The 22752-nt window shown below is 45.0% G+C and overlaps 1 protein-coding gene and 1 long non-coding RNA gene across 3 annotated transcripts in view; one reads left to right on the top strand and one right to left on the bottom strand.

Annotated features, from left to right (window-relative positions):
- KAZN (kazrin, periplakin interacting protein) overlaps positions 1-22752 on the top strand; it is a 1069448-nt gene that overhangs the window by 175501 nt on the left and 871195 nt on the right. The window lies entirely within an intron of this gene.
- On the bottom strand, positions 8709-10283 carry LOC114213403 (uncharacterized). Of its 2 annotated transcripts, XR_003610201.2 has the most exons (4): positions 9889-10283; positions 9333-9481; positions 9036-9253; positions 8709-8940 (listed from the first exon to the last, which is right to left on the bottom strand). It is a non-coding gene; the product is annotated as an uncharacterized LOC114213403 (long non-coding RNA). The 2 variants fall into 2 exon arrangements; XR_015768117.1 differs by having other exon boundaries at positions 8709-9253.

The raw sequence follows: 22752 nt of genomic DNA, 5'->3' as shown, positions 1-22752 counted from the left end.
CGGTGAAAAAATACCTCCCTAAATCTCCTGGTCCACTGTGTGCTCATATGCATGGGTTACACTCACCCTTGGGATCCTGCATATATCCTGGAACAAAAGCAACAAAAGCATATACCCATGGCAGCGCATGATGAAGGGATTGGCTATCAGGGAGCAAAGAAATTTGATCCCTATAAGAAAAGAGAGGTTTTCTGGAACCTCTGAGTTGATCCTTGGGTTCCTTCATTTAACGATTTCCAGTACTCCGACTACACAGTTCTTCGATGCTTCCCTTGCGCCAATGGTCACATTGAGTGTCCTGGAGTTTGCCTCATGTTAGAACAAAGCCATTCATCTCTGGGAACCAGAGCTAAAGTATTTTGCTCTCACTGTAATTAAGTAATTCTAGCAAATTGAACTATGTTTTTTTTTTAAAGCATATTTTTTGTCATTTTTATTGAGGTATAATTAACATACCATAAGTTAATCAATTTTCTGCATATAATACAATGAGTTTTGACAGTGTTTATAGTCTTGGAACCACCACACTTGTGATCTAGAACATTCCATCACCCCAAAGAATTTTCTCATGGTCCTTTACAGTCAGTCCATCTCACCATTCCCTGATCACTGACAACCCTTGACCTGCTGTCTGTCACTATAGTTTTGCCAGTTCTAGAATTTTATGTAATTGAAATCACTCTGGATGTAAACTTTTATGTCTGGCTTCTTTCACTCAGTGCAGTGACCGTGTTGTTTGTACTGGTAGCCTGGTCCTTGCTGAGGAACATTCCATTGCATGGTTACATAACGATTCACAACTGATGGGCATCGCGTTCTTTCCCGTTTTAGGCACTGATGAGTAAAGCCGTTACGGACGTCCATATACAGGTCTTTCTGTGGAATTTCATTTCCCTTCATGAGCACGTAAGGGTGGGATTAGTGGCTCATAGGTTAAGTGTGTATGTGACTTTATAATAGAAACTACGAAACTGGTTTCCAAGTAGCGGTAATAGTTTGCATTCTCCCTCAGCGGCGTAGGGGGGGTTTCAGTTTTTCCATATCCACTTTAATACTTTTACATTATGGCCATTCCATAGAGTGTAAAGTGGTTTCTCAGAGTGGATTTAATTTGTATTTTCCTAATGGTTATTGACATTGAGGATATTTTTCTAGTCTTGTTTGCTGTCTTACATATCCTTTGGTGAAGTGTCTGTTCCAATCTTTTGACTATTTTTAATTTTCTATTTGTAACTCCATTTAATTGAATTTTTAGAGGTCTTCATATATTTTGGATACAAATCCCTTATGAAGTATGTTTTACAAATATTTTCTCCCAGTCTGTGGCTTGCCTTTTCTTTTTCTTACTAGCATCTTTTTTTTTTTTTTTTTAGCTTTTTTAGGCTGTGTTATGGTTCAGAATATGGTCTATCTTGGTAAGTGTTCTGTGCACACTTCAAAGAATTTGTATCCTATTGTTGGGTGGAGTGATGTATAAATGCCATTTTGGTTAAGTTGGTTGAGAGTGTTGTTCATGTCTTTCATCCTTATTGATTATCTGTAGACCTTTTGTATCAGTTCTTGAAAAAAGAATGTTGGAATCTCTAACTATAACTTTGGATTTGTCTGTTTCTTCTTTTAGTTCTACCGTTTATTGCTCCATCTACTTTGATGTTCTGTTAATAGGTCTGCACCATCTAGTTTCTTTTTGTCCTCATTATGAATTGGCCCCTTTATCATTATGAAATGTCATTCTTTATCCCTGGTAATATTCCTTGTTCTGGACTCACTTGGAGATTAGTAACACCATTCCAGCTTTCTTTTGATTAGTCATTGCGTGCTATATCATTTTCTATCCTTTTACTTTTCATTTCTCTGTCTTTATATTTAAAATGTGATTTTTAGCTGTTAGAATATAGTTGGGTCTTCCTATTTTAGCCAGTTTGACAATTTCTGTCTTTGCATTGTGGTGTTTAGAACACTTTCATTTAATGTAAGTATTGGTATGGTTGTATTTAAATATACCATCTCACTATTCATATCTGGTCTTCATTCATTTTATACTTTTTTCCTAATTTCTTTTGGATTGAGTATTTATCTTCTACTTTATTTTTACTTTAACTTATTAGCTATTCATTATTGTCCTATAACGTATAGAAATAATGTATTAAAAAAGCATAAAAATGGTTACTCTACAGTTTACAATATGTATCTTCAACTTATCACAGTGTCCTGTCAAATAATATTGTGGCATAAGAACTTTTTAAAAAAATTTTTTTATTGTTATGTTAATCACCATATATTACATCATTTGTTTTTGATGTAGTGTTCCATGATTCATTGTTTGTTCATAACACCCAGTGCTCCATGCAGAATGTGCCCTCTTTAATACCCATCACCAGGCTAACCCATTCCCCTACCCTCCTCCCCTCTAGAACCCTCAAGTTTGTTTTTCAGAGTCCATCATCTCTCATGGTTCGTCTCCCCCTCTGAAGAACTTTGCAAAAATATACTTGCATTGCTTCCTGTCTATGACTTGTACTATTTTTATCATTTATTTTACTTTACATATGGTCTAAATTTCACAACACATTATTGTTATTTATGCCTTAAAACGATCTTTTTAAAAGATTTATAAAAGCGAGAAAAATGCTTTCTATATTTACCTCCATATTTGCTGTTTCTGGTGCTCATTATTCTTTATGTACATACAAAATTCCACCTTGTCTTATTTTCTTTCTGGCTGAAGAACTTTCTAAATATTTCTCATTATGCTCTTATACTGGTGATAAATTCTCTCAGCATTTTTTTTTTTGAGAAAAAAAAGTTTCCTACCATTATTTTATAAAGATATTTTGGTTTTCTCTGGAATTCTTGGCTTAGACATATTTTTCTTTGTATTTTAAAGATATCACTACGTTGTCTTCTAGCTTGCATAGTTTAAGATAAGAATTTTATTGTATTATTATTTTTGGTCCTCTATAAATGTGTCTTTTTTCTCTGACTGCTTTTACTTTTTGTCTTATCGCCAACTTTCTGTAATTTTGATATTATGTGCATTGGTGCGTTGTTCTTGTGTTTTTTGGGGTGTGTTGAGCTGCTAGGATTTGTGGATTTATAGTTTTTATCAGAATTGGACAAAATGGCCATTATTTCTTTAAATATTTACCCACACCTTGCTTTTCTGGGACTCCAATTGCATGCATGATAGGCCACTAAATATTGTCTGACAACTCACTGAAGCACTGTCCACTGTTTTGTAGTGTCTCTGCTTCTTTTTGGACAGTATCTATTGCTATGTCTTCACATTCACTAATCTTTTCTTCTGCAGTGTCTCATCTGCTGTTAATCCTATGTAGTATGTTTTTAATCTCTGATATTGTACTTTTTATCTCTAGAAGTTTAATCTTTTTTGATAGCTTACATTTCTTCCTCATGTTTTCATCTACCTTTTTGGACATACGAAATGTATTTATAGTACTGATTTTAGTATCCTGTTTTTTCCATCATCTCTTTCATTTTTGGATCTGTTTATTGTTTGAGTTTTTTTCTGTTATGGGTTGTTACTTCCCCATTTCTTCTTATTCCTCATAATTTTTTATTGGATTCTGGTGTTGTGAATATCCCATTATTGACTGCTAGAGAACTGTATTCTATTGTATTCTCTATTGCAGTTGTTTCATTTTTGTTGGATATTGTCTTAGAACACATTCAAGTTACTGAAATCAGTTTGATTCTTTTGAGATTGGCTTTTAGCCCAAGTTACCATTGATCCAGAGCAACCTTTAATTGAGGGCTAATTTGCCCCTACTGCTGAGGCAACACCTAGTCAAGAATTCTGTCTGACGCCCCACGTTTCCACACTGGCTAATGGCTACGTGAATTCTTCTCAACTCTCTGTAGGCACAATGGTTTGTTTTATCTACTCTTACTCTGCTTTTTCTTTCCTGGCTTCAAGCAGTTTCCTCCCACATGTGCACAGATCAATACTCAGCCAAAGACTTGAGGGAACCCTCTACAAATGTTTAGAGTGCTCAGCCTGCAGAGGTCCCTCCTCTTTGGTATTTTGTCATGCAAATCCCAGGCACCTTGACCTCCCCACGGAGGACCACTCTGTTTTTCAACTCAGTAGGACCACGAGCCTCTTTTGGTTCCCTCTCCCTGGACTCTGGTCTGGAGACTCTCCCCAGGAAGTAAGCTAAAGGAATTGTAGGGCTCACTTTGTTTCTTTGTCTTCTCTTGAGGGTCATTTTCCTGTGCGGCTTGTTGTCCAGTGTCTGAAAAACCATTAATATCCATTCACATGTGTATTCAGTTTTTAGTCATCAGGGAGGAAGATCAGTTTTGCCTTGGGTACCCCATCACAGCCAGGAGTGGGAGGCATGCCTATTACTTTATTTGCATGTATCTGTGTAGCTACAGGTAGAAGACTTCAGTTATATGTCCTACGATAACATTTTAAAAAAATGTCAAAACATTTTGTTAATGTCAAACTCACAGCTGTTTTTCTATTTCAGCAGTTTTTTAACTTTTGGGGGGTTATGGATCCATTAGAGAATCCATGGACCCCCCCTCCTCTGAGAAATGCACATGGTCACACATACATAATAGCATGCAAATTGAAAAACGCAAAAATAATCCCTGATTCTCCCCTGTGGAACTTGGAGGACTATCTAGGCTCGGTGAGAACTCTTGCTCTAATTAATGTTGCTTTGTTTGTTACCTTGGTGATCAAAAAAATTATAATTTCTTCCCTGCCTTATCTTGCAGAGTTATTATGAAAGATCACACTGGCAATGTCAAAATACTTTACAAGAATTCTGGAAACATACTATACTTTTTCTGGTGATGATTATTGTTACTATGGTTACCATCATTATCATTTATAATAAGGGCTTTTTAAAGAAATTGTAGTAGTTAATTCGTATAATAGTTTAATTTTCCTTAACTTTACAATAAATGCACATACACACATAAACATATACACACACATGTGCAAGTACACACATTTTTTAAAATAAGGATTTATAACAGTATAACTATTTACAGTGAAAACATGGCTCTTTTTTTTCCTATTTTTTAATTTAAATTCAATTAGCAAAGGTATAGTACATCAGTGGTTTTTGATACAATGTTCAATGATTAATCAGTTCAGTATAACCCCCAGTGCTCATCACATCATGTGACGGTTCTTGTTCTTGTCTCCTGTTTTCTCCCCTCAACTTTGTATCTCCTGGTTGAGCAGCTATCCAACACAGTTGTACAATTTTTGCATCGATTTACAAATAAGTGCTGTGTAATGTACTTGTAAAATTCATTTTTCTGTGCTATTAAAATCAATGAAGATGCAATTTATGGAATAATCTTTTTCAGATATCTCTCTGAACTAGTTAATTTTGTTATTCAGTGTTGGCTATGCATGTTTTTTGATATGCAAGAACTTGCCTGCATTTCAGCCTGGCCCTGTGCTTCCATTTCTTCCCTCTGTCAGCAGGATGAAAGCCATGAGGGCATCTGCCCCCCACAGTGTGCCACATGCATCTCCATGTGCCATTCCCCACCCCACCCCCCCGACCTACTTCTCCATCCTCTCCCTTGCCATTTGTTTCTGTGTCCCATCCCATTCAGAATTCTCTTCGAATGACCAAATCCTTCCCATCTTTCAAACGCATTTCAGGGCACACCTTCTTTAGGAAGCTTCGTGGCCCAATGGACTCATCTCCCCCGCTTCAGAGGTCCTGAACCAAGAACTTCTGTACTGGCCTATTCCAGTTCTAATGCCAGCAGTCTGAAATCTGTTTGTGGAAGAGATTGTGAACTCTTCAAGTGTAGACACTCTGCTAGCTCTCTTAGAGACCCCTCCAGCAGTGTGCTTGCTTTATAGGAGACACTAAATACTTGCTGAATTCAACTCGTCTGAACTCATTCTTTCCCTCTCGGCTGATACGATAGATGAAGAATTTGCCCTGACCTCTCTTCCTGAGACCCTTGCATAATCGCCCAGGAAAAATCCAGAGACAATTGGGATATCCTCAAACACTGATGGTGAGAATGGAAATTGGTTCAGCTGTTTTGTAGGGCAATTTAGCAGGCTCTGTTAAGATTGTAGGTAGTCATCCTAGCAATTCCTCACCAGGGTACCTGCCTTGAGGATATACATTCAGGTGAGTCAAAAATTCAAGGACAAGGATTTTCTCTGATGTATTGCTTGTGATTGCAAAAGAGTGGCCGGGGTGGGGGGGGGAAGCAACAACTAAATGTCCATCAATATGTAAATGTTTAACTACAGGGTACCCAATATAATATAATAGAAAAGTATTTCAGCAGTCTAGAAAACTTGAGTAGATCCTCATGGACTGACATAGTAACAAAATTTCCAAAACATATTGTTGGTTTTTAAAAACATTTAGAAATAATATGACTAGTCTATAGTGTTTATAATTTAAAAGCAAATCCCACAAAATCTCGACATTTCTATGTATTTGTATTCATGGAATCTTTATATTTCCTTTTAGTAGAACTGAATGTCGCATGGGAATGATGTTCTAGACAAGTCCGTGAGCAAGGTGACGATTGGATGCAGGCAAAATTTATTTCTAAAATCCCTCGAGAAAGAGCCACTTTGGAGTCAAGACAGTTCATCTTTACTAAGTCAAATGCAGCTCAGTATTGTTTCCCATTGTGTTGGAGCAGATTACTGTTTCTCCAGGCAATTTCTTCCAAACTGAGGATGGCAGGTTGCCTCTTGGGGGCCACACTATTCAAGCAGAAATAAATATGCTCACACCATGACAGGCCCTCCAAAGCTGAGACCAAACTGTGTGTCCCAGCAGGAGCATCTAAACATTTAGGTCAGGACAGTTGATGGTGGGTGACTCTGTGCAGGATGGGCATTTAGCATCCCTACCTCGCTGCCTTGGATGCTTATAATCCCCATTCCCTTCATTGCACAGTGAAATATTCTTCCAGGTATTTCTAAATGCCCACCAGGGGGCAGTACTTCCCCTACCTGAGAACCCCTAGCGTAGAATCCACATCTCCCAGCTCATCCTCACTCTTGTCTAGGCACACGCTCGTTGTATGTCGAGGCCATTAGATGGAGTCACCTGCCCTTTTTAAGTGGGATCTCTAAAAATTACTTTTCTCTTTCTGTCTGAGCCTGCATAGTTGAATTCCTGTAAGCCGTATGCTCCAAGGGTGCTCTCCTACTATCTCAGTTATCTATTGCTTTATAACAAAGCATCTAAAACATTGTGGCCTGTGAAGATCCCATTTCACTATGCTCACGGAGTCTATAGATCAAGAGTCTGGACAGTGATTGCTTCTGCTTCACAGTATCTGGGGCTCCAGGTCAGAAGATTTGCAAAGGCTGTGGTGGACTCTGGCTGGGGGCTGGAATCATCCGCAAGTGTCTTCATTCACGTTTTGAGCTCCTGGGCCTTGAGAATAACTCAAAGGCTGGGTTTTGGTGGGCTGCAGCCCATCTGAAGGGGCTGGAGCATGTACACATGGCCTTGCAGGGGAAGAAAAGCTCTCTTCTCTCTACTCTTCTAAGTTCATTGGCTGAGGGCCCTGCAGACTCAACTTACAAAACACAGGTTAACAAGAGAAAAACAGAGTTTATGAACACATGCAGTGAGCATACACGTGGGAGAAACTCAGTGATGAGTCATTCAAAGGGGCAGTTAGATAAAGCTTGGGGTTTATAGAATAGCATCTTAATGAATGACAGCAAATTTGTATGGTAGTGACAAGATGAAGGACAAGGAAGTTTTTAGGCTTTCAGGGGTGGCAAACTGGAGGGAGGTAAATATGTGTGGGAAAATTAATGCAAGATAAGGCCTATTTTAGTAACCTTAGCCTTGTCTCTGGGAATTAAGAGTCTGAGCCTATTGTTTTTGCAGATGGAGAGGAAAGCAGAGAGCTTTTGTGTGTAGGCACGTCTTCTGTTTCTCATTTGTCTTCAAAGTGGCATATTTTGGGCTGGCATATTCTGATCTCCTATAGCTTCTTCATGTGGTTTTGGGTTCCTCACAACATGGCAAACTCACCTACTTACATGGTGGCTTCAGGGCTCCAAGGGTGAGTGTTCCAGCTAACAAGCAAAAGCCTCACAGTCCCTTGTTCCCTAGCCTTGAAAGTTACACAGTGTGAATAATGCAAACTTTTCCATCTAAGCAGCTCCAGGACCACCCAGGACATAGGCTCCACCTCTTAATGGCAGGAGTATCAAAGAATTTATAGCCATGTTTTGAAACTACCAAACCTAGTGTGCATAGGAGAGCATTCTGAAAGGGTGTGCATCAGTCTATTAAGGTGAATCTATAAAATTATCTTACAGACTAGACATGCTAGTCTACTGACAGTTGTATACGAGTCAATCTAATGATAGTAGTGGTTATCTCTGGCAGAGAAGATCAGGATGGGGAGGCAGTAATTCTGGCAGGATAAACTTCACTTTATTTCTTGTTCAGGTGTTCTCTATCATGATTATAAATCCATATATTACTTATATCATTTTTTAAAGGGATGATGTTTGACCTTCATCATAGAAACAGTCTTATAAAAGTGGAATAGGAGAGAAGTAGGGAACTTTGACCTGTTATCCACGACATAAAAATTATTCTGGATCCACAAGCAAAAGTCAGAAAACACTGCCTTCTTAATTATTTTTTTAAAAGTTTTTTTTTTAAGATTTTATTTATTTATTTGACAGAGAGACAGCAAGAGAGGGAACACAAGCAGGGGGGAGTGGGAGAGGGAGAAGCAGGCTCCCCGCTGAGCAGGGAGCCCCACGTAGGGCTCAATCCCAGGACCCCGGGATCATGACCTGAGCCGAAGGCAGATGCTTAACAACTAAGCCACCCAGGCGAACCTACTGCCTCCTCAATTTGATGCAACAGCTGATCGTTGAGTGCCTCTTGGGGTCGAGTAGTGTTCTGGGTGCTCTGGAGGATATACCTATGGTTAGGAAGAGGTGCCATGCTTCACTTGCTTGGAAAGGACAATAACAAGACAAGTGATCAGAGGAGTTAACACGTATTGAGCGTTGCTACCTGGTGGGCACTGTTTGTGTTCTGAAGTTATTTCTCAGAACAACCCTCAGAATATAGGAGAAAGCACGTGAACTCCAATTGTCTTGGGAAGACTTCGGGAAGGAGGTAGGATTTAAGCTGATACATGTGAGCTGAGGTTCTCAGACTCCGAAGGTCATCACCATTGCCTGAGGAGTTTGGTCAAAATGTGAATGAATCCCAGGCTTACCTCAGATCTTCTGAAATGGAAACAGGTATATCTGTATTTGTAATGAGGAATCTGGTGTAGACAACCTTACCTCCACCTTAGACACTCACCTGGAGGTTTTGGAAACACTGATTCCCAGGGTCCTGTCATGGAGATTCAGATTCAGTAGTCTAAAGCAGGAAGCTGTGTCTTTTCTAAGTCTCAGGTGACACTCATAATCAGGCAAACTGTCATTGCAGAAGTATAGTGAGAATTTGACCTATAGAGACGAAGGAGAAGAGAGTTCAGGGAACAACTTTTGTGAAGGTGGGAGTAGGAAGGTATAGATAGACTTGAGTCTGCAGTGAGTGCTTGGAGCATAGACTGAAAACAGACACTGGAGGGGGGACCCTGGTTAGGCTGCTTCATTTGTCAAGGTGAGAAGTAACACAGGCCTCAGGCACCTTCTAGCCCAGGGCAGATATCACTGAGTGAAAAGACCACTGAGTGCTACCACCTGCCTTTTCTGTGTGTCGTGCTGCCTAGAAGGTTAGTGTGATGGCTGGTGCTCTGGTAGTCATTTAGGACCTTAGCATCAACTTGAAAGTGACAGTTGTATAGTAGGATGATGAAGGTAAGAGACAGAAGGGAAATTTGATTTCTCTGATTCAAAGGATTTCTACTTACCTGAAGAACACCTTGTGCAGACAGTGATGGAAGCACGCAGAAGCTCCCGTTACAAAATAGCGTGTGTGCACGAGCGCTGCCCCAGAGGGAACTTTTCTCAGTGAAGATCTGGTTTGTTCTCGATTGTGTCAGTTGAAACTGGATCATGGCATGCCTCACTGCCTCTCCTATCCAGTCATTTGGCTTAAATCGGGCCCTCAGATGTGTTTATCTTGGCTAGCAGTGTGTGTTAATATCTAGAAAAGTTCAGTTAAGCTGTTTGAAGCCATTAGTAAATTCAGGCAGAGAAGTTAAATCTGTTCCTCAGATGAATGAGTGGCCCTGCGTCACGGTGACAGTAGAAACACCAGTAATGAGAGGACTGGCTGTTGGCGTTTATGGAATGTGCCAGGACATTTGCATTATCTCACTGAACCCTCACCACAGTTTTATAAGTTGGATTTTTTTTCTTATCCTCATTTTACAGAAGAGGAAGGGGAGGTCCAGTGGTGTTCACCTGCCCACAGGCTCGTGGCCTGCACAGAGCTGGAGCCAGCTGCCACCCTGCCTGGCGCTGCCCGCCTGCCTGAGGACAGCCTCCTCTGACCTGGCGGCATCTTGGCGCCCACAGCACGGGCGCAGGCCGGTCCTGCGGCCCCGAGGGTGCGGGCTGTGGCTAGCTGCAAGGCATCTGCTCATGGAAAGCTCCTTCCGAACAAAATAGACCTTTTTATTCCATGTTCAAGTTAAGTAGGTGATTAAGTGGGTTTTATTTTGCCAGTGGTTAATGAGAGTTGAATTAACCTGTGCAGTTATTGTGTGTTCCTTTGATGCGGGGCCTCCCTTTGCAATAGGAGGCGGACAGCAGTGGCAATTGCAACATTATGTAAATGACCACCAGGAAACGGGTTGCTGTGGGCAACTGGGGAGTCTGAGGAACTGGCTCTATTCTCCTGTGTTTCTGCCTCTGGCTTCCCTTCAAAATGCCCTCCAGCATCGGCTACCCAGATGTATTACCCGTTATCTCTCCATTACCTGATTTTCTCCTTCATTCTTGCTCTAGTGTGGGGCCATTTGGCCTGCCCTCTAGGGAGAAGACTGGGCCTTTAAGTTCTTACAAGCATCTCCTGCATTCTGGACGCTGCTGAGCTTCCCTGGGGCTCCCAGCTGCCTCATTACCCAAGGCCTGTCTTTGATTTACTTCAGTTTATAGTCTCATGTATGTACCTTCTGCTTCCACTGTCTCTGGGGAATGCATGGGGGTGCCGTGGAGGGAGGGGGGAGCAAGGTTTATAATAAAGAGCTGCGTGCTTGGTCGCCATGCCACACACAGGGGTTTCACAGGGCCAGCGAGAAATCACATCTGCCCATTCGCCCATCATGTAGGGCATTTACCGTCTTCTCTTAAACTGGGGTTCAGGGCTTGGGGCCTGGGCTCAGGCTTGGGGAAGAGAGGGGGCCTCAACCTTACTTGGGATTTGATTGGGCAGCCACCTCATGACAATGCTGCCAAGAAAGGTGGCATGGATTATGCCATGTGATGAACATAAGGAAAGTCAGAGCCCTTTGCTGGTCAGCTGGAGCTTTAATCTCAGGATGGCCCGTGTGTGTTAGATTCTGGAAACACCTGCATAAGGACAGGGTAGGAGAAGATTCAAAATATTACTAGCCAAGAATGGATCCTTCCTCCCTTCCTTCTCCTTTCTTTCTCTTTCTAGAACGAGTATTCTTTGGGGATGGCTGTAAAGCAATGGAGAAATAATCAGGAAATGGAAACCACATCTATAGTCCACATCATAACAGTAAGGATTGCCATGGCTCCTGACCCCTACTGTTTCACCAGTTTGAACAGCCCGTCCCCCTAACCCCAGGATCCTGTGCTGCTCCCTTCTGTTTCCCTTAGACCCTGCTCACGCCTTCATGATAGCCCTTCACTGAAGGCTCTTGAGATCCCCCACTTGAGGTGGCCGCCTGGGTCCTGCCGGGAACCTGAGTCAGTATGTGGTAGAAATGGGATTAGAATCCACAGCCCAACTCCAGAGATAGGTTCACATGGTGGGAGGTCCTCAAGAGGACCCGTAGGTGTGACAGTTTGCCAGTACCCTCGTACATGGGACTTATGTGTAGTTGTCGTCCTAGCCATGATTTATTACAGCACAAGGATCCAAACCAACAGTAGCACAGAAAGAAGGTGCATGGTGCCCATCTGGGGAAACCAGGCGTGAGCTTCCAAGAGCGCCCCGCTCTGTGCAATCACGTGGCATGTGCTTAACTCCTCTGGCGAGGAGTTGTGACAATGTGTGTGCAATGTTGTCAACCAGGAAAACTCAGAGACTCAGTGCCTGGGGGTTTTTACTGGGGGCTGTTCGTGTGGGCATATGCCCTCCCTGGTGTGTACCCGGATTCCAGACTCCCAGAGGGAAAGCAGGTGTTCAGCCTAAGCCATATTATTTATACAGAGAGTTGAAGCACAGAGTGCCACTCTTATTTAGGAAATATTGGAATTCTCCCCAATTGTAAGCTCCCCCGGACACCAGCCAAAGCCGACTTTGCAAGCAGGCCTTTCAAAGAACAGCCGTCATGCCAGCCACGCTGACTCCTTTCTGCATGGCTCGGAAGCACTCTAGCAGCATTTAGGAAGGGTTTACTCTGTGCGAGGCACTGCATTTGGAGGAGAGCACCAGTCATCTCTTTGAATGATAGCATGTAAAGTAAATACTGCTTGTAGTCCCCTTTTGCAGGTGGAAAGTCTGCTCATGGTGACACAGCAAGTATGTGGTGAAGGCAGAATTAGAATTCAGGTTTATCCGACTCCAAAGTCTTTTAAAGGTTGGGGGAGGGCGGCAGGTAGGGATGGGGGCAGGAAGAATATGAATAGTATGGATGATTTCTAGTTTCTTCTGCGGGCATTGGTATTGTCTGTGTTTTATCCCCAGTGGACATACATTGTTTAATCAGAAAATTTAAAAATAATTGTATGAAGCATTTTGGGTGAGTCTCCTTTAATATATAAATAGACCCAATTATAAAGGCAGATTAAGTGTCACGATGCAGATGAACGCCGCTAAATTACTTGAAGCCAGTTTGTTCTCTTAAGCAGGTTAAACATGTTCCTTATGATGCTGTTTACACATTGCGTTTGCTTAGCAAAACCTTTTCTCCTAGATATGGCAAAGGTAAACGTCAGCTCGGCCCCAGCTGAATTAGCCCAGAGGGCCGTGCTCTTGATTAATAATCATCGCAAGTCAGAGATGCGTCTCCCCGCAATCCTCAAACCTCCCAGACTAGGAAGGTACTTTATTTTTTTAATAACAAGATAAAAAAGGATGGAGTTTAATTCTTACCAACTTCAGTGACCGAGGTCCTGGCATTCACGCAGATGGGATATTACCTTGTGGGACTCCCAACGAATAAGGAGAGAAGAACCAGCTGGACCCAAAGCAGACTTCAAACAGCACAAAACCCGGGGTCCTGAGGAAGCCACACTCAGCGCCTGGCATAGTTTGCCCACCCACAAGGCCTCCCTGTGCTGATCAGAGGAATCGTGGATGCTCATTCATTTAAATTCTGACAGAGTGAGCCTGGGAAAAAAGTGGATGATCTTACCTCCTGCTCTCTGAGCATCTGCCCCTGTGTCTTTTGATTTGCAGATCACTGCTGGTGTCCTCTGTCTCGTGGCCCCCACCATTCCACCAGGCTGCTCTGCCTGGGTGACATCAACAGGCCCCTCCTTTCCAATTATTGGTCCTCTGCCCAGGTGCCCTTGGGGTCCTTCGAGGTCAATTCTGTGGAGCCGGTGTATTGGCTTCATGTGGCTGCTATATTCATTTGCAAGAGCTGCCAAAACTGAGTAACACAGACTGAGCAGCTTAAACCACACAGAGGCACTCTCATCATTCTGGAGGCCAGAAGTCTGAGATCCAGATGTTGGAAGAGTTGCTTTCCTTCTGAGGCCTCTCCTTGGCAGGCAGACGGCTGTCTTCTCCCTGTGTCTTCACATGGTCTTCCCTTGGTGTGTGTCTGGGTCCCAGTCTCTTCTTAGAAGGACATCAGTCACAGCGGATTAGGGTCCACCCTGATGACTTCATTCTACCTCTTTAAGGATGGTGTCTCCAGATGTGGTCATGAAGGGTAGGACTTCCGTGTAGGACTTTGGAGGCCAGGGGGCGCCGTTCAGGTCCTAACAGCTGTTCTAATGAGTTATCACAAATGTATCAATTTAAGGAACACAAACGTATTGCCTTATAGTCTGTAGTTCAGAAGTCGGACCCGGGTCTCACTTGGCTAAAATCAAGTTTTGGTAGCTCAGTTCTGTAGGCTCCAGATCGCATCCATTCCTTTGACTTCCCCCATCTTCAAAGTCAGCAGCCCTCCCATCACTGCCACCTCTTCCAAAACCACATTCCCCTCTGATGCTTTTTCTGGCCCCTCTTCCGCTTGTAAGCACCCTTGTTGATTACTTTGGGCCCACAATCCAGGGTCATCTCCCTGTTGTCAGGTCTACCGATTAGCAACTTTAATTCTCCTTTGTCATGTAACCTAACAGGTTCACAGGTTCCAGGGATTAGGTTGTAGACATGTCTGGGGGGGCCGTTTTTCTGCCAAGCGCACTCCCGTAGCCTCTATATCAACACAGATCATCTCTCCGTGATAATGCTCCCCAAATGCAGGGAAAATCTCTCCACTTTGCAGGCAAAGAGACAAAAATGACCTTATTAAGAGTTTGCCAGGAGTGCTTATGTAGGGTTGTGGGGATTTCAGGAGACAGGGAAGCCTTATAAACTTGACACTGTGATGTCATTATGCCGAGGGAGGTGGGCTCTCTCTTGTCTCCATGCCAGGTGGGGTACAACTCACTGGGGCTGGGGAAGGGAGAGGAGCCCCATCATGGAGCTGGTGCAGAGCACAGCTCAGCATCTCTGTGCCACGTGGCCCCGCTGCTCCCCCCCAACCCCCCACCCCCACCGAAGGATTACATATATCTCCGGGATTGGAAGGGTCTGTCATCAGCTCCTGGCTTTTCCTCCCCCAGGAACTGTGCAAATAGCTTCTCTCCTCCTAAGGTGAAATGATTTGCCTTAGCTAAGCAGTTACCCACTTTGCTTCTGAAAACCTTCCTAAGGAGCATTTTGACACACAAGTGGATACGTTGATGGGGGGAAAAAAAGAAAAAAGAAAGAAAGAAAGAAAGGGTTTCCTGCCATCTGGTTTAGAAAAGGTGGTAAGGAACATTTCCCCGCTCTTCCACCTCTGTAGAACAGAAGCCGAGAGCTGGAAAGAAGGGAGCCCATCGCGGTGCGCCAGGGTCGGAGCCTCAGAATAGGGAGTGACACACCCAGGCAATCTACTCTGTGGCCATCCTAGAACTGGAACCCTAGATGTTCCAGCTGAAAAATGTAGTCTTATTTCCACCACGTACCACCTTTATAACAGGTTTTCCCCCTAAACACTTAATAGTAACCTTGTGAAGATTCTATTGGGTGGGTGTTTCCAGGAATTAGTAGCGCTTGTCATTTTTCAGAAGAAGTAACTAATTCCTTTGTCCTTGAATGAATGAGCCATTTAGTTTGTGTTAGTTGAGCGGTTTCATTTTATTCCTAATATATTTCTACTATTTATCTAATTCAGTTTTCTTTTTGCCCTCATTCCTGAAACTATTTTATCCTTTTTCTTTCTTTCTTTCTTTTTTTTTTTTGGCAGTTACATGTATTTTTTGTTAAGTCCCCTTCAGTCCTTTGTGGTTTGAGTTGGAGTGTCACTGGATAACAATTAAATATCCCCCTTTTCTGCAGAGTGTGGTTTTGTTTGAACTCTTGTAGAATTGTCCCTCTGTGTCTGGTGGTGATACATTATGCTCTGTTTTGCTTTTTAGCACCCACTATGTGGCAAGTTCTGTGCTAAACAGGAGACACAGACCCTTGCCATCTGGGAGGGTCGGCCTGGCAGGGAGAGAAGGACATAATTCACTTATATGAATGAGTCCACGGTTACAGACCAAGAGAAGCAGTCTGGAAGAAGTGGGGTCTTTTGAGTGGGAATCACAGAAAGAACCAACCTGCCCTGGGGGAAAGGCTTCCACTTGGCCAAAGGTTGGAGTGTTAGCAATGTTGGGCAAAGAGAGGACATTCTGTATAGAGGAGATAGCGTGTGCAAAGGCCCTGGGGTAGAAGTAGATTTGGTGTATTTGTGGAACTGCTGTGTTCCTTCTGGCTGTCTGGTTCCTGATCCAGACATTACTGAGCTTTGCTCTGGGAACTGTGTTTCTGGGTCCTGCCTATACCTTGCCTGGATATTTTGCCCTGAACCCACTGGTTCCCCCTCCCCCAAAGATTTATTTATTTTTGAGAGAGAGAGAGAGAGAGGGAGAGAGATGAGCGAGTGAGCAAGCAGGGGGAAGGGGCACAAGGAGAGAGAAACTTAAGCAGACTCCACGCTGAGCTTGGAGCCCAAGGCAGGGCTTGATCCCACGACCCTGAGATCACAATCTGAGCCAAAACCAAGAGTCGGATGCCCAACCTACTGTGCCACCCAGGTGCCCCATTATTGGTTTTTGAAGAATGGCTTCACCTGGGAGCCCTTGTCCCCAGTGATCGCATAGAACACAGCCAAGGAGAAAAGCATCCACTTCATTTTCCCAGCCTGGTCTACAACCAACTGACAAGTCTCGGCCTCTTCCAATGAAGACAATCCTATAGGGTTCTGTAAGATCAATGGAGTTAAGATATTTGAACTTCGTGGAAGACTCTGAGGTGCTGTGGATGCTTGTTAACCTTTGCTTCTGGTGAAAAAGTCCCTTCTGGAATGCCAGACAAGCTACATCTCACACTGAGTTTGTGAGAGATTGACATCAGGGCTGGATCTGAGGTGATGGGAAGGGTATTTTTAACCGAATAAATGACCCTTTCTTGACCCTTTCTCCCATCCTTGTAGCAATCTTTTGGCATAACATATTTGAAATTGTTTTAGGCACTAGGACACAGATGTATGGTATTTTAGAGAGAAAAACAACAGATGATTGGAAAATTAGGAGAAGGAAGTTTCTCGTTGAATTCTCCATCCTGCCAGCAATGAAACCAGCCCAGGCAGGAAAGACCTAAACTTTCCTTACTGGGGAATCTGAGAAGTTTCTAAGGATTCTCCAAACCTCCTGGCAAAACCCAACCCGCTCTGACCAAGTTTCCTTTCCTTTCCAGTGTTTTCAGAGCAAACAAAGGGATGTTGTCTCCGCAATCCCCAGGTGGCCCTAGAAAATGGATTCAACAGCTGTGGTGGGCGGCAGGGGCTCAGCCAAAACTTGTTATATATTTAGAACAAATAGCCTCCAGGAAAGCAAGTCTGTGTCCATATGTGGCTGCTTAATGTACTCCCTCTGGAACGATCCCATCCCTCTTCTCAGCCTCCCTCCAGCCCCCGGCCTGCCCCCTTCCCTGCCTTCAAGGGCTGCATGGTTTTGCTGCCCAGAGCCTCCCTCCATGGGCCCAGCTCCCAAACGCCCTTGGAAATACACCTTTTCTGCTGTCTTCACATCCAAGCCCCTGATTTTCAGTGGGGTCAATCTGGAGAGTAAATCTGATTTTCACTTGATCTCCACTAAGGTTTGATGATGATTAGTGGCCCCTTTTATTCTTGGGGAGGTATTTCATTGTGGTGATGTGGATTAACCCAAGTGAGGCTCCTCCGGGTGGGATGGCAGAAGGTGTCGGGGCCCTATTTTAAGGTGAGGAGTTTTTCCTGGCAGCCCTAACATGGGAACCTTGCGACCTCTGCCTGTGCGTATGTGTTGGCTCATGTTGGCGGGATCGGTGCATGCAGAATAAACCTCTTTCACCAGCTTTCCAGTAATCCATTCAGCCACCCCGCTGTCCCTCCTTCTACTTATTCTTGCCCTTGTTGTCACATGCACACTGTCTGTTCTCGGAGGTGCACATGACAGGCCGCTTGTCGTCCTTGGAGATTTCGCTCTCCAGGTTCATTTGGAGCCCAGGTGAGAGGGCTGGCGTTTCCTGAATCGAGCAGCTGTTCTCTGGTCACTCCCTGCTGTCCTAACTCAGCCCCTGGAGCCCATGTGGCGTGGAAGCAGTTGGGGACAGCCTGAGCCTGAAATCTGTGTCCTAGCTACTCAGTTGCTTCCCACTAGCCCAAGATGATTCTGGCCTGCATTGTTTTCTGGCATCAAGATCCCTCTTTATTGCAGGAAGACCTAATTAAAATAATTCCGTGCCCAGCCCTTTGCTGACCTGTGTTTATGGGGGGGGGGGGGGGCGTGTCTGAGATGAACACATTTGGGGGACTGGAGAGCCCTCAAAGCAGAAGGACATTTGGTTCCAGTTCTCAGACGAGCAGCCACTCAAGGCCATGTCCATTGGGAGTGTGAAATATAGGGACGAGTCTGCTTATGATGGATGAGGTAGAGATCCTGTGACATAGTGTGGGTGGAAGCCCTTTCTAAACCAGACCGGGGCACAGAAACTCAGGAGCTGTGTGTGCCAGGCTGGGGGGCCCCAGAGAAAATGTGCCTGTGGGTGACTTTCCAAGTGGGAAAGGGAACATGGCAACTCCTCGATGCTGTAAATGCAGCCGGGTCACCTGAATTCAAGAAACCTACCTGGCCTGCTTGTCACACCTCAGCTTTATGTTCTTGAGCAAGTAGTTCCTCTCTCTGTGCCCCTAGTATACAAAGCCAGGGCGTTGGGCAAGATTTCTGATACCCTCTGTCTGCTCAATTTCTGAATCTGTCTCTAGTTGGCCGATCTCCAACTCGTCCTCCACACTGCAGCCAGAGTATTCGTTCTGAAACACATGGTTGCCCAAGGTTCTCCCCATGCTTAGCACGCATCTGCAGTTCCCTGTTGCCCTCAAGGTGAAGCCCAGGCTTCTTTGCTGGGCATCCATGGCCCCCCAAGACCTGGCCCCTGTGGCTTTATCTCTTGCCCTTCCTCCTGTCACCTGCATTCTGGCCAGCTTGGACTGCATGGCACTCCAGAAGCTTGCCACAGCCCCAGGCCTCTGTGAATGCCATTTCTCCCCAGAACTCTGCCAGCCCATCCCTTCCTCAAGTGGCTGTGTGTTATTGACCCTCAGGTCTCAGTGTGAAAGTCTGAGACGCCTGCTCGGCACTTGCCCTGAGCCCGGGGGGGAGGCTCATCTCCAACGTACTCCTAGATGGGCTCCTGGAACAGTTTTTGCTACCGAGTAGTGTGGTCCCCTGCTTACTGCTCTGTCCCCCCAGTGAACCATAGGCAACTCAAAGGATGGGACTGTGCCCTGCTTGCACCGAGCCCCCTGTTCCTAACACAGTGCCTGGCGTGCGGCATTGACAGGCACTCAGTACATGTCACCTGGGCCGTGTGTAGGCGGCTGGTGCTGCCATCCAGAACATGGCATTATGCCAGCGAGTGCTCCCTCACAGGAGGCAGGCAGCGGCCCACATGGTGGATGCTCTCTGGTGAACTGACCCAGGCTGTTTCTAGACAATGGTCGTCCCACTTTCCAAAACACCCTGCCATCTCCCAGGGGGAGGAACTGGACTCCATGTGTGCCCTGCCCTCTCACGGTTCCCCAGAGGGACCCTTTATCTTTAGAACGAGCTGGGGATCTTGCGGACTTTCCTGTTTGCTCCTGTTCCGAAGTACAACGCTAACCCTCCCCTGAGCACGCACGTCCCATTTTAAATCCATTCTGGCAAGCTGATTTCCTGTTCCCATTCAGTCAATCATCTTCCATCTTTGGCAGGAAGGAGAACACACAGCTTTGCATGTGCCAACCCCAACATATTTCTAATTCCATCGAGCGTGGCGGGCTGCACTATGAAGGCAATATGGCCCCACACCTGCACCTGTGGAGCATTTCTTGGCCTTTTAAGTTAAGGACCAAAGCCCTGTTGGCTGGTAGGACAAAGGCCCCGCTGCTGAGAATCAGTATCACCACGCAGACCGCGCCAGGAAGCTGGGTACCAAAGATCCCCGAGTGAGGATTTGAAAGTGCAGTGGACTGACAGGGACAGCATTAAATCCAGAGCAAGGTCATGAGACGTGGCCTGGTGTTTCTAGTCCATTCTGTGTGGGGAAGAACTCACAGAGAGGACAGAGGGACCTGCGAAGGGGCTGGGCTCATGACCTCTAGTAGTGGCAATGGTCCATTTATCTGTTTCAGACCCTGATGATGCTCTGGAAACTCGCCCTTCTCTGAAATTCCCTTTGACCACGGCCAAGTATAGATTCACTTCTTAAGGACTTTGATGCATATCTGAAGGGCCGTGTGTGCGTGTGTGTTTCCGTCTTCTTTTTCTCCTGTCCATCCTTTGGCTCATTTTGAAGTTTTGGCAGGTGCCCACCAGGAACTGTAACCTAACTTCTTTTTTTTTGTCATTTCTTCTCTGCTACGATCGTGAATATCCTTTCTGCTACGTCAAGAGTGCTTTTGAGCCTTTCTCCTTTCTGATATTTTCCTTCTATTTCTTCTTGGCATGTCAATTTGATTTCCTACCTGCACAGCCCAGCACGAACCTGATGGTAATGACTCCAGTTTGCAGCTGCCTTGGAAAGGTGTCAGCCAAGCCTGGAATCGCAACTCCATTCAGTTTCCACTCCTCACCTCCGGGGCCCTCTCCCCAAAATGGCAGTCCTTATCAAAAACACCGAGGCAGAAAGTAGTAGCTGCACTAAAACTTGATTTGAGTTTGCCCTTTATTTTTCTGATCGCTGTGAAAATCAGTTCTAAGAGGATGATTTTGTCCCCCCCTTGTACTTGAGCCTACATTAATTTTGCTCTTTTCTTGCCATCCAATTTCGTTCTCTTCAGTTCTGTTCTCAGCTGGATCCTAGTGTTTCACTGCACATTGTGAACCAGCAGAGCAATAATATGTTATGATTAATAAGTGGCTTGACAGGCAGGAAAAAAAGCAAATCTTACTCATTGCATCCATGGTGCTGCGCAAATTTGCTATTTTTTGAAAAATGTATGTAGTCAGCAGGATGGTTTTTGTCTGCCTTCTTAGCCCTCCACCCCCCGGCTTCAGCCGGATATTCCATTTCTTTTCACCTGCAAATGGCAGGCCCACGGGTCCCTGAGGAACTCACGGTTCTGGAGGCTGCATCCCACATCACGCAAGATATGTCAATGTGCATCCACGTTGCACTTCAAATGCAAGTTTGTGTAACTGTGGAAGAATTCAGACTCTGATTGCACTTGGCCTGTTGGCATAATACATCTTACTGTGTACCAGGCCCTCTCCCGAGCATGTACAGGTATGGCATATACAACTCACAGCAATGCTAGGAGCAAGATGCTCTTATGATCTGAATAATTTTTTTAAAGCTTTATTTATTCATTTTAGAGAGAGAGAGAGTGGGGCAGTGGGGAGGGGCAGAGGGAGAGAAAGAATCTCAAGGAGACTCCTTGCTGAGCCTGGAGCCCGATGTGGGGCCTGATCCCACGCCCCCAAGATCATGACCTGAGCTGAAACCAAGAGTCGGATCCTCAACTGACTGAGCCACCCGCAGGTGCCCCTGATCTGAGTAATTTTTTATTTTGTTGGCCTATACTGTATGTTCACCCATTTCTCTTAATGGGTTTTATTTGCATGATGTGGAATTATTTTTTTCCAGGTTTCCAGAATTGTTTTTCCCTTGAAACCACAGGTTCTAGATATGCCCTCTTTAATACGGGATCTATTGCTGTATGTGGCTCCTGAGCACATGACTGTGGGTACTCCAGCTGTGCTTTACATATACAATACACCTTGGGTTTCAATGACTCGGGATGGAAAAAAGAACGTGTAATACCTTATTAATATCTTTCTGTGTTAACTACATGCCAAAATTATAATGATAAGATTTGGGATATGTTGGTTTAATATATGATTAGAATTCATTTCATCTGCTTTTCTTTTTCTTCCCTTTTCTAGTGAGGCTACTAGAAAATGTCAGTTGCACACATGGCTCACATTCTGTTTCTGTGCCCAGGGCTGCTCTAGAGAGCACGCAGAAGCCCGTGGGGTTAAAACGGCCTCCGTTGCTTTCTACCTCCGCTTGAAGTACACCAGTGCTGCTAGGGAAGGCGAAGGCTTCATCTGATACCATTTACACAACTGATGTTCAGTGAGGGCCTACTGTGTGCCAGACATCAGTGGGGAACAGGACAGATGGCATCGGTGTCTAGGGTTTGTGCATCAGGGGCCCCTGCTCCAGGGCAAACGTGATGACACGCCTGGCCCTCGAAGCTGGAGGGGCCTGGGTGGGGGCTGGGCATGAAGGACATGGTTCCTTCTTCTCATTCACACAAAGGGGCAGTATCTCTCCCAGCCATGTCCCTTGGTGGGGTTGCGTTTGTCCAACAGGGGCACCTTGAACAAGAGCCTCTGTGGGCATCACCAGCCCTGTCTGCCCTCACAGAGGAGGTGGATCAGGAGTTGCTTCTAGAGCCCCGTGCCTGTTACCCCATCTCTTTACCTGGATTCGAATCTCTGGTCCGAATTCCTGAGCCCGAGACCCTCCAGGCAGAGATCTCTGCTTTGTCCAACCACAGACTTGTGACCCATGGCCAGTTCTGACCTCCCCGTGTAGACCTGTCTCAGTCTGGCAAGCCAGTGAGGCTCCTTCTTTGTCCTCTTTTCAGTAAAAAATGACCTGGGTCTTAACTGTTTTCCTGATTCCCTTCTCTAGAATGTTGGCTTCTGATTTGCCATGTTTGTTGGTGTACCTGCAGTGCCGAGGGCACCGTGGGAACCTACAGAGGCTTTGTGGTGGTGAGCACAGACCTTTGCGCCTGGATGAGGCTGGGGCTTCTTGCACGCCTCTGTGTCTCTTCGGTCACTGTCCCTTGTCATCTGTCTCAATTCCAAGATTTGATGACCCAGCTTTTAGGAGCATAGACTTTGCTTGGATG

The sequence above is a fragment of the Eumetopias jubatus genome, unplaced genomic scaffold, assembly GCF_037043125.1.
Source record: "Eumetopias jubatus isolate StellerSeaLion01/CBP00866 unplaced genomic scaffold, mEumJub1_p1.0 scaffold_4, whole genome shotgun sequence".
Classification (NCBI taxonomy): Eukaryota; Metazoa; Chordata; class Mammalia; order Carnivora; family Otariidae; genus Eumetopias; species Eumetopias jubatus.
Note: the sequence above shows the minus strand (reverse complement) of the source record. Positions and strands in the feature narration are given on the sequence as shown.